The following is a 14,339-nucleotide window of genomic DNA, read 5'->3' as shown; positions in this document are numbered from 1 at the left end:
TGCCTATGTGTATAGATGCTGCTGCAATCAATCAAATAGAAACTCATTCTGAAATGTTACTGATTTTTTTTAGCTTTTAGCCATTATGTATCTTTTCTAGCAATAATATGCATCCTAGCTTGAGGGGTATCTGCAAATTATGTTAACATTATAAAGGGATGCTCATACTCTAAAAGTTTGACAACAACAGCTTTAAGTGATATTAAACTAAAACAATATTGTAATCTAAACATCCGGTGCCTACATATATTCTCTTAAACCTCTCAACAACCCTGTAAAAGAAAGTATTATTAGTCCCATTTTAAAGATAAGAAAACCAATTCAGAATGTGTAGGAGACTTGTCCAAGGACACGGAGATCGTAAGTGCTGGAGCTAAAATCGGGATCAAGGATCAAGGGTGTGAGCCCTTCCTGTCACTGTCATTCATCATTCAACAGACATGTTTGGGGACATGCCATGTGTGGTATACTTTGGGTAAAGTACAGTCATTATGCAACCCTTGCTCCTTGAAAAATTTTCCTTTGGTCAATTTAATTCAATTATTCTGTTTTTCTGCTCAGCTTAAGCGGGTTTAAGGTGTAACAGAATCTGACCTTATCCTTTAGTTTCTTTTTGCAGCCCCTAAGATGCGTTCTGCCTCTCCTTTTTCAAGGATTTCTTGCTCTTTTATTATCTGTTTGTTCTCTGGGCTCCAGCTCACCTACAAAGAAAGATGAAAGGGGAGACAGGCTCAGTTATTTGAGTCTCTCCAGATGCCCCTATTTCTTCCTTCTGCCAGGGAAGAGGGCTTGGGTCTACTGAAAGGAATCACAAAGTCGGCAAGAACAGAGGCCCAGGGTTTCCAGCCACGCTGCCTTGAGGCACAGAGAGGCGGCAAGAAAGAAATGCCTGGTCATGGTTTCTGAGTGTACCCTCTGTGTTCCAAAACCGAGGAGACCTGCTTCCCAAGCCTCCACGCGCCCCCTTCCACCAAGCACAGCTAACCCTCAGCAAGTCCTCCTTTTAAAATGCCACCAGGGAATAAACCTTGTCACTTATCAGAATGACGGTCTGCCCAGTGACAGTAAGGCTGAACCAAATCAACTTCCAGTTATTTGGAACATGTGATTCCTTAAGTACATTTATCTGTCACAATGCCCTGAGCCATACCCTGACAGGGTAGCCTATGATGAATGGCTGTTAAGTGGCAGAATGAACAGAGGTAATGTTTCTAGGTCCATCGACAGATAGGACTAAATGTAAGTGCCAAGGCAATTACAGGACATCTCCGGGAAACATTTTCAGGCATGCCTATGATGTCACAGTGACAAGGAAAGTTCAGCATCACAGTATCTGCAGCTGGTTATGCTCAGGGTTGCCTTTTCCTGACCCAAAGGGATGCAAAGTCACAAAATACACCTGGCCCAGCAGCTAAATTAACTCATTTATTGGATAAAGTTCCTGAGTCTTGGAGAAGTAGAGTGGCAAATGCCCTGTGACCCAGCAATTTAGCACCTTAAGAATTCATCTTAATGGATGCAAAGACTTGGCTACAGGCTGTTCCACACAGTGGAACATCACAGTGGGACACATTATAGATGATGTGATGATGATGATGATGATGATGGTGACGACAGATCAAACTTGGCACTAGTCTATGCATTTTATGTATATTAATTCAGTTTGTCTTTGTAACAACCCCATGAGGTAAAATATTATTATTATAATTAATAGTAGCAACCTCATGGGGCAAAACATAATTATCAATATTATTATAATTAAAGTATTATTATTACCACTTTACAAATGAGCAGCAGTCACATAATCCAGCAGTCAAATAACTTTGTCAGTATGACCCAGGCAGTAAGAGGTAGTCTGCCTTCAGACACTGCTCTCTTAACCAGCTGTGCTAGTTGCAAGAAACTGATCACCCTGGTGTGTTCTATCTTTCAACTATACAGAGCTTTCCATTTTACACCCTTTAGCCCTCAGCAAAGAATGATAGAAAATCTATAGTAATATTCTTGTAAAAACATTACCATGCTACCTTTGAGAAGAAATAATATAATATTCAGGCAGAGTAAAGCATGGTTTCCTTTTTCTGTGCATATGTAAGCTACTCCAGTTGTCAGAAACCAGAACCCAATTCTTAAAATCAATATGCACTATAGAGTGCCTTGTGATTTTTGGAAGTTTCTAGCTTTGATTACATGAGTTCTCTGATTTTAGATGATGGAATGAGAACGAAGTGTAAAATAAGGTAACTCAAGGCTTTGGGTAAGTTTGATCACACATGATTTCACTGCATCTCTGTGAGAACACTTGGAGGTGTATATGATCAGTCCCATTTGCAGAGGTAGGAAAGAAAGGTTTAGGGAGAGTGAGTAATTTCCCCAATGCTATGGACTGAATTGTGTTCCCCCAAAATGTATATGTTGAATCCCTAACCCCCATTGTGACTATATTTGGAGTTAGGAAATCATTAAGATACCAGAATCCTTGTACTCTCTCTCTTTCCACGCCCACAGAAAAAAGGCGTGAGGACCCAGGGAGAAGGTGGCCATTTACAAACCAGGAAAAGCCTTCACCAAGAACCCACTCAGCTGGCACCTCAATCTGTTATTTAAGCAGCCCAGTCTAGAGTATTTTGTTATGGCAGCCTGAGTGGCCTAATACCCCAAGGTCAAACAGCTATCAAACAGTTGGCCAGAACCCAAACCCATACTTCTTCACCCCATCAGGCCATCTGTATTTGACATCATTGGTTCCCACTTGATAGTAACCACTTTCTTTCTTTCTTACTCAGAGAATCTCAGTTGAGTTCCAGCAGCCTGCGTGATGGTCCTGTTCTTCTTATCAGTTGATTTGTTAAATCTGGTATATGTTATAATCTGGGAAAAGAGATGGGAGGGCAAGTCCACTAAAAGGCTTCTGAGAAAAAAATTCTTACAAAGAAACATACAGGAAGAAATAGTCTCTCTGCTGCCACTAGATGTGAGCATTTCTGCACTTGAGAGCTGGAACCATGGCTGCCCTCTTGTGAGCATGAGGGGGTTCCCCGGAAGGAAGATGCTAAAGACCACAGAGTGAAAAGATGGAGGGAATTGGGTCCTTGTGGACATACTAGAGCTTCTATATAAACCAATTTAGAGTTTCCTTCTTTCTGACATCTTACTCATGAGCTAATAAATCCTCTTATTGTGCACGCTATTGTGGGTAGGATTTTCTGTTTTTTCTGTTCTTTGTTGACTGATAACCTCACTATTCCAAGTCCGTGAACACACAACCATGCAGATCTCAGAAGGACTGTTAATTGTCAGCTACTCTTGCAGCTTCTCCACATGTCTCTCAAGGGGCCAGAACCTGAAAACCACCTGTGACTACGATTTCACCCCTTCTCAAAAGAGACCATGTGCCTTCTTAGTGTTAGAACTTGTTTGTGCTGATCTAAAATCCAGTTTCCTGTGTTTGTTATCAACTGGTCCTGCTTCCACCCACTAAGCAAATATCATCTTTGTTCTCTAACTTTTTAATTAATTCAATGAAAGTGTGTCTGGACTGAGATCTGGGTTAGACAGTGGGATGAGTAAGATGTGATCCCTGCCCCACCAGTTAATCACAATTTTCACAATAGCCATTCAGACTTTGAAGATGGCTTTCTTACTTTCTATTCCCAAATTGTCAGCTCCCCAAGAAAACAGATGTTATATATACTTCTTTGCAACACTGGCTTTTTATAGCCACCTAACAAATTTCATTGAATGAATGGATCAATGAATGAATGGTAGAAGAAATGGAACATTTCACAAGTGCCAAACACAGCACCATGTATGTATACTGATCATGCAGAAAGCCAGGAAGAGAAGACATAGATGTAAGAAAGAAAAAAAAAACTGAAGAAAACAAAAGACAAAATTAAATTAGTGCCAAAAAGTGTCATATTGCTTGTAAGTGTTAGCTGAGCTATGAATTGGCATTAAAGAGACTATCTTCAGTCAAGGGAAAACTAAATTCATTTGCCTAATGTTATAGTTTGGATGTATGGCCTCGTCAAATCTCATGCTGAAATTTGATCCCCAGTGTTGGAGGTGGGACCTAATTGGAGGGGTTTGGGTCATGCAGGTGGGTCCCTCATGAATAGATTAATGCCCTCTGGGGGTGGTGGTGAGTGAGTTCTCATGAGAGCTGGTTGATAAAAAGAGCCTAGTACTTCTCCCTCCGCTCTCTTGCTTCCTCTCTCACCATATGATCTCGCTACATGCCCAGATCTCCTTTGCTTTCCACCATGATCCCAATCTTGAATTTTTCCAGACATCAGAATGATAAGCCGAATAAACCTTTTTTTCTTTATAAATTACCCAGTCTCAGGTATTCCTTTATAGCAGCACAAAACAGACTAAGACACCTACTTTGTCCTGAATGCTACCCTGGATGTCTTTACAGACATTCTTATATTTAATCCTCTAATAACTGTTTGGGACAAGTATTGTCAGCCCATTTCTTAGACATAAGGAAATCAAGGCTCAGAGAAGTTCAGAAACATGTTCAGCATCACACAGTCACTGAGTGGCAGAGCAGGGATTCAAACTTCCTAGTCCCCAAACCCACATTCCTTCTACCATTGAGTGTTTCGAAAAGAGTATGAGTTTGTACCTTAAAAAAAATGCAAACCAAATTTAATATTTTATTCCATGGTCTTATGAAAACCAATAAATGCCTGTCCTCCTTGTGCCTGAGCACAACCTAAAAATCGAGATGAGTCTTTTCCACTCACATGCATCTGGTCTCAAATTATCCCAATGAAAAGTAGCACAAGATCTCAACCTTTGTGTTCATTTATTTCACTCTTGTCATTACCACTATTAACAGCCACAAATACTAAGTTCTAGTGGAGCCCCTATGATTTCTTTTAACAAACAAGGATAAAACTCAAAGGTGGATTTCCTCAAAATGTAATATCTAAAATGGTAGATTTTGTTTATCTGTTCCTATAAATGCTGTAGTGGTTCAGCACTGGAGCCTCCCACAGCTAACTGCTTTTGCAGTTAATGAACTATTTCAACTGTGCCTCAGCTCATCTCCCGTTCTCAGGATACTCTTTGCCATGTAAACACGCCATGCAGAACACCACCACCTTATAAACAGCTGGTGCCAAATTAGCACAATAATCTACAGGTCTGGGCTGGTGGCAGGAGATAGTCAGGGATGGGGGATTTGAGAGTTTGAGCTCTACAGACTGTTCAGGTTGCTCTGGAGTGTGGTAGAGGGTATGAGTTCTGCTCTTCGGAACCCTGGCAGCTGTACTAAATGCATTTCCATGATCATTTCAACCTGCAATTTGCAGAAATCTGAATCCTTTTATGTTGTTTGGCTATTTCAGAAGTGAGACAAAACCAACTTCTCTCTTGGGAATTGAATTCTCATTATTTTTAAACTTCTGTTCCCCCTAACTCCAAAAAGATATCTCCAAAATTTTGCTTTTAGTTGCCTTTCTTCCTCATACTTCCTTAAACACCATTGCCCCTCTGACAAAATTCCCCCCAGACACCCACACAATGGGACTTCGCAATGTATTTCTTACAATCGCCCTGTCTTCATTTTGCTTCAATCAATATGCTTAAGGCACAAGTTATTAAAATGTATGTTACTGACTTGACTTTAGGCTTCGAAAGTACAAAGAAGTCTTCTCTTTACCCAGCTAGTGAAGATGCCGAAAATAATCAAGCCTGGGACGGGAATATTTCAATTTCATTCTTTTTCAGAGATTCCTCTGAAAAGAGAAGGTAAGTCATGCCAGAAAATAAAAGTTATCAGGAAGTATCTGCAGAGTGTTCCTGGAGGCAGTTCTCCTCTGGAATCTGAACTGTCACCAGCACGTGGAGCCTGGCTGACTTATGAAGAGTGCAATGTGGGATTGTTTGGCATTCTGCAAAGGCGGTGGCGTGTGTTGGGGGCCAAGGCATGCTGGAGACTTTGGGGTCTGCCAGGCTTTCACTTTCTCCAGATCACCCCTGCCTCCCAGCAGGAGCTGCCCCAGGCTTAGAAAAGGTTAACTAGCACAAACAGCCATCATTTGTGACGAGTGGGAAAACCCCATGTGTTACTCCAGCTTCTCAATGTGAGGCTTGCGGGGTGGGTTTTCTCTGTTGTTTAGACGGTTGGCATAGCGTAAATACCCAGCATGCTTCTGCTTTAGGAACTGGAAGAGCCTGTCTCCAGGACAGTGTTCAGGGGGCAGAAAACCAAGCCATCGGAAACCCTCCTATTGCTAAAGTGGGGGAGGTGAGGGATGAAGGAGGTAGGGAGAGAAGATGGGTGCAGTGTGTGCTGAATAAATGCGTTCACCTAGACCTAATCAGTTCAAATGCCCTATTTTCAGACCCCATCTGCTTATCTCAAGGGAAGTTTGGGGAACAGCTCCCGTCCCATTGTGAGCCCATCATCTTGCAAATCTATTCCCGTCAGAGCTCTCATTATAACAGATGTCAGCAGAGGAATCTGAGCTGTCAGGGAACCGTCGACCATGAAAAGGAGGGGCAGAGGCTCAAACGACACGAACAAAACAGTCACCCCCACGACACACGTGAACAGGAATATTTGTCACAATATTTTCCCACATTGCACAACAATTGCAGGGGATCTATTTTGAAAAGAAATGGGGAAAATATCACCATAAGAATAAAGAGGCAGAATCCATCAAGTTCATTTCCTCGAAGTTGAAGGATCTGTAACCTAGTCCTAAAATCATCTTTGTCAGCAACTAAAATCGATAGATGTTTGTTCCCCACAAGAGAGTTTCTTGATAATATTAAAAATGAAGAGCTGGCTAACTTTTAGGCTGGGCAGCAATGTAAAGGGTTTAAGACTTCAATTTTGTTTTGCTTTTTCTTTTTTAAAATCCTGCCACATCCTGGGTTGTGATCAGCAAGAGTCCTAAAATGCTGCATAGTGTAGGAAGCAGAGCACGATTTCTTGCCAGCCCTACTCTCTGATCAGAATGTTAGGGTAATCCATGAAGCCTGCCTATAGCAGGGTAACACAAGGCTGTTTTCCTTGAGAACAGTTTGTCTAATCTGAGTTTTCTGTTGTCCAAAGAAAGCAAAGAGTTGGGTTTTGAAACTGGAGATATTGAGATCACTGGCTTTTCTCCCAGCTCAGGATTTCAATGGTTTGAGTAGCAAGCCCTTTTCACTACATTTTAGGTAAAAGAATATTAACCTGGGAGCTCTTAAAAATTAGCATTCATCGAAACATATTAATTTCTGGAATCCAAAAGATTTCCCTAAATTTCCACTCACTATCAAAGCCCATCAGTGATTTCGTTCAAAGACCAAAGCCTTTGCCATATCTGCAAATCGGAGCTGCAGTTCAACAGGTTCTTTGTTGGAAAGAAGACAAATCCCTGAAAGGGTAGGCTGGTTCTTTAAAAGTTTTATTTTAACCTAAACTTTAAAAACTGCATTATGAAGCGTCAAGGGATTACAGTTTATACATAACTTGGATTGTGATGTTTGTTGGAATTTTTGTTTATTTGTTTTTAAGACCAAATGATTAAGGCAGACTCCAGTGCTGTGGCAATCTGTGAAGCATTAACATGTCATATAAATACCCCTTGGCTATAGTATCCTGCTCTATGCTTCACAGAAACTCACTTAACTTTCATGACAACACTCCAAGGCAGCCAGGCAAATGTTAATACCCCCATTTTCTAGTTGAAGAAATTGAGGCTTTCCAAGAACTAAAGTTTAAAGCTATGTCTTCCAACCCTAGCTCCTGATGGTTTCTCCCTACACCTGTGTATGAAAAGCTCCATCAGTTTTCACAGCCATCTGCACGATGGATACCATGCAGTCATGAAAAATCAGGGAAGAAAAGAATATTTATTTAATATGGGAAAACATTTATAAGGCAAGTGGGAAAAATCCAGATACCACACGTGGGTATAGTATGATCTCAAATTGTCTTATAAATGGGTTTATTTATATACCTTGATAAGAAATATGCACAAAAATATTAATTGTGGTTGTCACTGAACGGTGAGCATTTACTTTCTCTTTTATACTTTTGTATTTAAAACATTTTCTACAAGAAACTTGTAAACTAATATTGTGTCACCAGAAAAAAAAATAGTGGATTGGATTGGCAGCGTGTATCACAAGGAATGTTCTAAATTAAAGAAAATTTAATCAGAAAGGAAAATGGCTCTGTTTTATTGTGTTTAATTCTCAATTTCTGACATGATTACATAGAACATTTTTGGCTTTCACATCCATGACCTCCATGGCAAAATGAGACATTGTCATCTGCCGTTTGAATGATATGCTTATTAAATTATCATTAGTATGTGTGACCTACTAACTGTATGACAGAACACAGAGAAATGGGGACAACTGCGGCAGCCGTTACAGAAGTGTCAGGCTTGCCAGCCTCCTCAAACAACAGGGGTAGGCATAGAGTCTTCAAAGAGGTCACATCAAAACGCTCTTGCCCCACAGGCAAGGTGAAGCCCAGATCACACAGACAACGGGGAATTGTGTTTCTGCTGGCACGGCTGGAACCAATGCCAATCACACCAGCGTTCACCCCACGGCTCAGTCCTGGACAGAATGCGATTCCTTTCAGACCAGTTCCGCCAACAGAGTGAGTTCCTCAACATTTTCTGGCTGCATTTCATGGTCCTCATGATGTAAATGAATATTTAGTGGAGAATATTCACTTTTCACAACAATGGTGGTTGTGTCCTCTAACTCAATAATTGCTATACTTACTGAATACTATGGGAATTTGTCAGGGCTGAAGACAGCAAATTAGTTTGGGGGAACTTGAATTTTCTTAAATTGTCCCTTTCCAGTCGGGAATTCATTCTGATAGTAGAAAGGTTAATATCGATAGTACCCCAGAAGACCTTTCGGCTAATCTGATTCTCACTAATTCAGTGTCTTCAGCAGCTACTGTGGTCTTTATTATTACTCTTGTCCATTGTGCTTTTCGTCCTCGTGGACCTCAGTTCTGAAACATTCTCTGGTCCCCATTTTCCACAAAAACACCCTCTGCATGACCCCTGCGTCTATGTAAACAGTAAAACTGCCATGCCAGGCATGGTCTGGGGAACCAAAGCACACGCTGTACTCAGGACATTTGCTGTCGCTGAAGCTACTTTTTGAGAGCAACATTTTCTGGGATGACGTTTTACGGCACATATTTTACATTGAAATATATGAAACTGACATGTTTGTAGGTCAAAAACTTTCAAATATCCACAATTTGATTTTGGCCAATCACACATTACCTCTCAAGCTACAAATTTTCAAATCACAGGATCAGATAATGATCAACTGAAAATGCATGACACAAGTTAATGGTCTACTCTCCTTCTCCATAAATGATAACCTTTCAACCCTGGCACTTTCATGGGCACAGAAATCCTTTGTGTGGAGTCACTGCCTAGGTTTGAACAGTAGCATAGCATTTACCATCAGCATGGTCTTGGACAAGTCTTAATTTCTCTATAAGCCTCAGTTTCCTCATCTGCAAAATGAGCACAATATAGTACCTGCTTCATAGGGCCATTGTACAAATTAAATGAAGTATACTAAGCCCCATGCTTAGGCATATAATGAGTGATTAACAAATTTAATTTTTTAATTCAATCAACAAAAATGTAGTAAGGCCCTATTATCTCTAAAAATATTTATCCTCATGGAACTCACATTCTAGTGGGTGTTGTTGTCTTATCAAAATTCTTTGATGGCTATTTAAAATTTTTCTTAGACCAAAAAATCTGCTAGTCATCAGCCTAGATACAGAGTTAGATTCAAATAAATATCACAGAAACTATTCTGAGACTTACATGTTTACGTGTTCTGGAAGAAGGGACAAGGAGGAGAATGTTGGGATACCTTATAATTGCCACTCCTACTCCTGTAATTGTGCTCCAAATACCTGCCAAGCAGGACTCAAAGAATCCACGACCCATTAGGGGGAATCCCCAGTACTGTTTCCCAGGTACTGCTCTAGCCTCGGATATGAAAAGCAATCCCAACCTTATGTCACAAGTAGAATGAGGGAGTTCATTCATTCATTCATTCCACAAATATTTACTTCACATTTACTATGCACTAGTCACTTTCCTACACACATAGCAATGAATGAGACTGTCTTCTGCCCTCAAGAAACTTACACTACAATTGGAGAAGAATGAAATAAAATGAATAATCAATCACAGTAATCTGTAATAAGAGATGTAACACAATTCTCTGTGGGCCTCTCAAATTTCTGCATGACTTGTGAGCAGAAGCACTAACTTCTCTCTTGCTCAGACTATCTTTTCAAGAATGTTTGTACAGTAAACAGCCTTGGAAGACAGAAATAGTATTTCCCTCCAGAAGAAAGGGTAAGCTTGTTTATTGTTCAGTAGAATAAAAATAACATCTCTCCCTGGGATAAACGTTGGGCAGATTTGCTTGCAACCTGTTGTAAAAGATGTAGATTGTCTAAGCTCAGGATTTTTCTTTTCTGTAATATAACACACTACATGTGTGAGAGGGTCACCTGGCCCTAATCACCTCACCCTGTGGAAAGTGAGCTCAGGGAACTAGGGCAAGGAAATGATGATACTCTGGCAACTGCTATTTCTGTGAGTAGTAAGCCTTCCTTTGTCTCTGAGCCAGGAGTCTTATGCCCTCTGCTAGAATTTTGGAGACTGGCAGGCTCAATATTTTAGAGTAATATTCCCAGAAGAAGGGATTGAGAAGCTAAATCCTGAAGGCTTGATAGAGTTCACATATCAACAGGGAAGGAAAGTTGCCTCAGATGGAAAAAATGGTATGAGTAATAGTCTGGTGACAAGACTGGGCTTGGTAGGCCTGTTCAGGGAACTGTGAATCATTCAAGACTACAGTATAATATATAAGGAAGGAAAGAGCACAAGAATGAGGCTAGAGAGGTCAGCAAATCATGGGAGCCTTGTGTGCCAGGCTAAGGAGCTTAGATGCTATTCTAAGGACAAGAGAGAGAATCATCAAAGTGTTTTAAGTACGGAGGTAATATGTCAGATTTATTCTTCAGAACAATTAAAACAGCTACCTCTGGGAGAATGGATTGGAGAGAGACAAGGATGGAGGATGAGATACTACAGGAAGTCACAGCAAGAACCCAGGCATGAGATGTTGAAGGCCTGAACTCTGCAAATAGCAGTGGGAATGGAGAGAAGTAGATTTAAGAGATATTAAGATAATAACTCTAGGAACCAACAGGACTCAGTGGTTGGTTGGATTGGAGGTGGGAGTAGAGGCTGGTTAGAGGTCAAGGATAAGAGTGAGTGATGACCCTCAGCTTTCTGATCTGAACAGCTGAGTGGGTGATGGGACCATTCTCTGAGAGAGGAACACAGAATCAGGGCGGTTGAGGGGAGTGAGCTCAGATCTGCATATCTGGAGTTGGAGGTGTCTGTGGCTAAGTGATAACATCTGAGATATGGGGAATGCTACAGGTTTCAATCTCAGGGAACACACCTGGGCTGGGATTTAGACTTAGGAATCTTTGACATATAGATGTCAATTGAGGCAATGGCCATAAATAAAACCAGCCAGGGGAAATATACAGAATGAAAAGAGAATAGTGCAGAGGATGAGACTTCAGAGAGCAGCCCTTAAAAAATGAACCTGAGAAGGAGTAAGGAGTTGCCAAGAAGGAGGAGACCAACCCTCTCCCAGATCCATGTGTCCAAGAGCTGGGATAAAAGAGAGGGGTTCTACAAGCTCATGACAAGAAACCCACACCAATGTTCACAGGCTGACAACCACCACTGTCTTTGAGACATAAGGACCAACCTCATCATGTCCTTTCTCCTTTTCTCCCTTTGTTCACATCACTCTCCACGAGAAGCCCAGAATGCCTGGGTAACTCCTCATCCTTTAAACTCCCATCCCAGTAAGTGCCACCTCATCAGTAAGGCCTTCCCTTACCACCCTTAAAATTCAACTTTTTTCCACATGTCCCTATTCCCATTTCTTATTTTATCTTTCTCCATAGTGTTTATCACTGTCTAACATGCTATATCTTTTACTTTTTAATTCAGTGATTGCCTATTCCTGCTAGGATGAAAACTCCATGAGAGCAGAGGGTTTTATCTATTTTATTCACTACTGTCTCCCCAGTGTTTAGTGTAGTGCCTGGCTCATAGCACATGCTCAATTAATATTTGTTGAATGAATGAATGAACAAATGAATCTAAAGAATATGGTATCTAGCTTCATTAGAAATAAAACTTGGTGTCTTTGATTTATGTTCTCTTTAGCAAAGGCAGCTTCCAACTCTAGCACAGAAGAGGAAGAAATAGGATTTTTCAGAAAATCTCTGAAGGTAGCCTCCTTCACAGGTGTTGATGAGTGGTTCCATTGTCTGGGGAAATTATTGCAAATCAGATAGTTGGAGTCTTCAAAGTTTATGAGAAAAACCTAGCGATCCCTAGTGGATCCCTTAGAAGGAAGAGAGAATGGTGGTTTGATTTCCATGGGGCTAAAAGATACCAGAACCAATGTAATCCAACATTTCTAGAGCTGGATGACACCAAGTGGTGACTTGAAGGACCTTTACCAACTCCAAACTGTGGGTTATGTTTTACAAATGCAGCTATAATTCTTTGGCTATTCCTAAGTCTCTCCTATGTAGAATTACTGAGAAGTATTTGTAGAACTACCACTTTGGAAAACAAAGCCTGTAGAACCCTTAGCATCTTTTAGCTCTTAGTTCTGATGGACTGACCTCATTCTCCCCAGAAGAACCAAAGCAAATGCTCTATAGCACCAGTCTCTAATAAAGATGACATTGGGGCTGCTAGAAACAGTGTCAGTAACAGATTGAGCAGACACCAGATCTCCCCCAACTTAGGTTTTGTAAGCTCTCAAAATAGCTGGATAATTTAAAGTTGGATTTAGAAAAAGATAATGGATTTCCTATTAATTAGGCACAAGAGGATCTTATTTGGAAAAGGGAGATTTGTGGCTGTATTTCTAATACATGAGTTTGTAGAATAATTTATACCAGTTTCATACAGACACTAAAGAAAAAAACAATTTTGTGAAGAAGAGAGTAATCATCAGTATCAAATGCTGAGAGAAAAAAAGGTTGAGTTAAAGTCTTAAAAGCATTTAATAGATTAAACAACAAGAGATCATTTATAACCTTGTTCTACATTCACAGAGAGATTGTGGGGACACAAGCCAGATTGAAATGAATTGAAAAAAAATTGAGAGATGAGAAAATGGAGGCAGGATGTGCAGACATCCTTTCCAAAACAATTCTATTAAAGGAGAAGAAAGTTAAGCCAGTAGCTTGAAGGAAAAATGGAACCCAGAAAGGTGGTAAAAATTTTCAGTATGTTTGAATACCAATGGGAAAAATATGGTAGAAAGGAAAGGTAGACCAAATATTTTTTATGTTTTATTTTGTTTACTCACAAGCAGCATTCATCTCCAACCTTTCAATGTTTTCCTCCTTCTCAAGCCTGGGAACTACATCTCCCAGAGTCCCTTAGAAGGGGTCCATTTAGCATTCACCAATGAGGGGCACTGGCACAAAATTGAAAAGGCAGAAGAGAAGCAGAAGCCATTACTGCCACCATGGCAACAAAGGATGGGCATGAAGTTCGTCAGACCTCCAGGCTTCTTCCTGTGAATCATCCACTCTGGTGATTCAGCAACTGAGATTGTTGGTGGCAATACTCTGTGATTTCTGGATATTCTGTTTTCTGGAAAGCTAGTAATGGCTTTTCTGACCATTACCCATCCCCACACCCAGCCCTTCCAACAGTTTTGTGAGCCTTCAATTCCCTGTATTATAACTGCTTGAAAGACCTAGAGTGGTTTCTGTCTTCCTGGCCAAATGTTTATTGATATAAGGAGTTTGGAGAAGCAAGAGAGAGCAGGGCATTTTATGGAATGAGGACTCTGAAATGACGGAAGGGGGTGAGATTCAGAGTTTGAGTGAAGGGTGGGCCTTAAAAAGGTAAACAATATTTCTTTAATTACTTCAAAAGTGAAGGAGGCAAGCATGAGTATGAATAAATCAAAGTAAAACAAAAGAGCAGGACATCCAAGAGTTCTGTTCTCTCTCAGAGGTAATAATAATCATTGCTAACATTTATTGATCCCCCAATACATATCAAATGGTGATCTAAGGTCTTTAAATGTATTAGCTCATGTAATGCTCACTGCAATGTAATAAGTACAATTATTATCACCTCCATATTAGAAAGGCGGGAACTAAGGTACAGAGATTGAATGTAGAGCCAGAACTTGAATTTAGGTGGTCTATCGCTAGACACATGTGTATGCATACACATATATACATACATGTA

Source organism: Lemur catta, chromosome 6 (assembly GCF_020740605.2).
Source record: "Lemur catta isolate mLemCat1 chromosome 6, mLemCat1.pri, whole genome shotgun sequence".
NCBI classification, from domain to species: Eukaryota; Metazoa; Chordata; class Mammalia; order Primates; family Lemuridae; genus Lemur; species Lemur catta.
Note: the sequence above shows the minus strand (reverse complement) of the source record.